Raw genomic sequence first — 4,397 nt, forward strand, 5'->3', positions numbered from 1 at the left:
CTGAAATATATATAAAAAAAAATATTTCAAATATTCGAAATTGAGTAAAACATTTTCTTCATCAGGGTATTTCAGTTCTGTGGAAACTTTGAAATTTCTTCTGCCATAAATAAAATAAAGCGAATGTCTTCAATTCTTTAATCTTAAAGAAATAGCTTCAATTTGCATCTGATTTATATATAGTTCTTTGTTCGCTGTTATCTTGAAGGAAATATTTAGAGATAAATCATTTTGCGATATGCACAGAGGACGGACGTCATTCAATGCACTTATACAAAAGAGGAAATGTATTCTGATTGTTACATAATTCTTGAGCAATTTAGTGAAATATATAATAATATATAAAATAGTACTTTGTTTAGAATACTTCTAATTTAACAATAATTATTAGTTAAATATTTAAAATTTAGTCTGATATTAGGAATCATCTATTATTTAAATTTATAAATACATATGACGAAAAGAATTGTATTATAATCAAATACGAATCTGAATTTGCAACTAAACAATGGTTTAAATATATATTTGTAACAAATTTTGAAAGGAACCATTATTAAAATTCCATGTCAATATTTTAAATTGACGAGAGAAAAAAATAAATAATATTAGAAACTGACGTTAAAATAGCTTAATTAATATTTAAATTACTTTATATGTTTTTGTTTTTTAAAAAATAAGAATACCATGTACTTAAGTTGTGTTTTTTATGCTAACTTGTATGTATTAATAGTTTTGCTTATTGAGCAGAGAAACGTTTTAATTATGTTAAATATTATTTTTTTAGCTCTTATATCCTTAATTTTATTGATTTTCTTCTTTTCATAATATAAATCTTAAGTCTATATATATTTATGAAAATTTATTACAAATTTATAAGCTGTTAAAAATAAAATTATAAATTAAAACTATAATAAAAGTATGAATACATTAAAAATAAATTTGTTAAAAACTTATGCGTAATAAAAGATAAAATACACGAAAAATATTCTAGCTAAGAAAAATTTACAATTTTTACAAGTTGTGGAACTACTGAAGAATATAGAAGACGATAAGAATGGATTAAAATACGTAATTTTTTTATTAACACTAAATACCTTGAGATAATTAGTTCATAAATATATGTTATAAAATAAAGGAAAATAATGCTTATTAAATATTACATGATAAAATCACAAAAAAAATGAACTTAAATAACTTACTTGAATGAAGGATTATCTTATCTAAGTTTCTCCATTTACCTAGTATGAAAAGATGATTTATAAGTAAAAAAAGAGCTGGATGATTAATTACTTGGAAGACTTTCTTCATTTTTCAAAGGTTTTGTCTTTGCAATAATTTTTTCAATAACTCTTTTTGTTTCATTAATCCAATGAAAATTAATTGTTCCTAAATTGTGTGTGTAATGAGGCTTAATGCTTGTCTATCAAAATCCACTTACTAAAGCAGTCTATTTACGACACAAGAAATGTTTCAGAAAAATTAAAAATATAAAAAAAAAATGGATTTCATCAAATATTTTATCTGAACTTAGAAAAATCGGATAGGTGTTTTCCTATTCAAAAGTGATCCAAATTTCTGTAAAAATATTTATTATAAAACAGTAACTATTCCTTAACAGTGATAAAATATAAATTTGAACATTGAATGGAAATACATATATTAAATATAAAGGATAATGTTAATTTGCTGTCGTACTTTTTTAAACCAAATTTCCAAATTTTTGAATTAGAAAACAACGGCAACAAAAATTCAAAGTATCTTCAAACTGTCGGTAAAAGGCCAGAAATTTTTTAAATCATTTATGTTCATACTTTTAAATTTTTATTGTATTGTAATATTGTGTTAAAATTACTATCCTTCATGAGCCTTCCTCTAATTTCTTTGAGTTCGATACATTTTGTTATGAAGTGCTGAACCCAGCCTATTTCCCCACATATATAAGTTTTATGTTCCATCATTCTGAATATCTGGAAGTATTCAGGAAATCTTCCATGTCCCGATATGATTTGCAGTATCAAAGGGGGAAAAGTTCTTTTCTTGATTTTTGGTTCCGGTATGAATTCATATGTTATGCGCCGTTTGCACTATACAATCCATCCGCCCTGCCATTGCATAGTCATCTTTCTTTGAATTTCCTTCTTTAACGTTTGGAATGATTTCGGGACTACAATATCTATTTGGTCTTTCTGTGCAGCATTTTTTGCATATTCATCTGCTCTCCCGCAAATTCTGATGTAAACCTTAATCCAGTTTTATCTTATCCATATGTTCTCTTTAGTCTTTTTCAAGTCTTCTTTAAATTTCCAGATTTCTTCATTTTTGGTGTTCGCGGTTTGTATTGCGTGAAGGTCTGACATTGAATCTCAGAATATAGAGCATGTATGCCCGTCCTCCAGCCACTCACAATAATCAACTGCCATTTTTATTACTAAGATTTCATCCTGGTAATTTGTAGCATGATTAGAAATTCGAATATGTTTTTTTTTTATCCTTTCCTCTACAGTGGAAGTATAGTACATTTACCGCACCTTCCCTTTTATCCTCTTTGGATCCATCAGGGAATATTTCAATGCTATCTATTCTTGACCGTTTTGTTTGAAAGCTGCAGGTCAGTCAATTCTTTGGATGGATTTCAAGAATATCGTGTCCTATCTCAAATCCTTCCTCATCATGTATACCCAATTGTTATATTTTCTTTTTTGATTTTGAATTTGAAACGGGTGTACATTTCCATGGCGTGAAGACCTATGATTAGGATTCTAATTCCCAGATAGCACAGCCTGCCACACAATATTCTATAATATTATACGATATTATATAGCATTATTCAATATTATACAATACTGCGAATATTTTTTATATCATAAAATACTGCACAATATATGTTTGCTAATAGGGTTCTGACTTCAAGTGTTACAGTTGATATAGTTCTATAAGCCCTGTCATTGCAATGAGAGGGCGAGCGCTGTATAGAATTCAGTTTGTCACTGAATTACTTTGGATTTTTACCTGTTACGCCAGGCACCGTATCCATATAAAACAAATAGGAGAAACAATTCAGCATAGAATTCCCAAATTAGGCATAACTATACTTTGGAAGATGGGAATTAAATTCCCTACCTCCAGCTATGTTTTTGAAATTTTCATTAGAATTTTACTTAATTAAAGGATAAGAAAGTTTTGGTATATTTCTATTATGATTATCGAAATCTTGTGATTCCAGCATTATCTACAGATTAATTAAAAAAAATACAGCAAATGTCTTTTTAATGATTCCATTTTAATTTCCTGAAGTTTGGAAAATTTCTAAAAAAATACTTTTGTAAGATTTTCAACAATTCTTTACAATTTTTAATGAATCAAATAATATTTATTGTTTCATCATATATTTAATCGGGCGATTTTATTTTATTGTTAAAAGTTAAGAAATATTTTTTTTTAACCATCTGATCAACTTACATGAAGAAAAGAAGTGAGGTTACAGAAGACGAAAATATCGTGCAGTTGGAAAAAAAGGAACGTAGATATTAACATCTTTATTGTCAATATCATGACTTCATTTAGAAAGCCTTCTTTGTTTATAAAAGTTAAGAAAGTTCAATTACATTATAAATAGAGCAGATGTAAGTCTAATGAATTCCTACAATTTTACTGTCTATCAAAATTTGATTCTTAAAAATGCTTTCTTCAGAAGATTATGAATATATATTTGTACAAAAAAAGATTGGACTGAAATGACTAATTCGTTTCCAATGAAGATCACATAAATAGCAATACACAGTCCTTTTTTAAATTCTTTTTGAGTAAAAATTATAAATATTTCATGAATTGTAATCTTACAACAGTAAGATACAATTCTCACAGCTGGAAACCTTTGCATATTTTTTGGATAAATAGAAAATATCAATAAATGAAAATAATATTTCTGGTTTCAAGATTGGTTTATTTTAATTTTTCCTTTTTTTATGCTTCTTTAGTATTAAATTTTAATTTCTATGAGAAAAAGTTTTTAGGTTAATTATCATCATGTTTCAATTTTGCATGCAATACTGATAATTTATTTATGTAGATTAAAATATTTTTCTACATCATGATGAAAAATATAATCTTCAGTGTCTGGATAATTTGCAAACCAAATTTGCAAACGCAGTAGAATGATTTCTTCAATTTCATTATCAATGCATTATCTTCATGCTCACCAGGCATATTTTCTTCACTCCGCTTCTCAGATATGTGCATCATATCCTAAAAAGCTTTGCAAAAATGTAGAATGATTTCTTCAATTTCATTATCAATGCATTATCTTCATGTTCACCAGGCATATTTTCTTCACTCCGCTTCTCAAATATGGGCATCATATCCAAAACAGCTTTGCAAAAAAGTAGAATTATTTCTTC

The sequence above is a fragment of the Argiope bruennichi genome, chromosome 11, assembly GCF_947563725.1.
Source record: "Argiope bruennichi chromosome 11, qqArgBrue1.1, whole genome shotgun sequence".
Taxonomy (NCBI): Eukaryota; Metazoa; Arthropoda; class Arachnida; order Araneae; family Araneidae; genus Argiope; species Argiope bruennichi.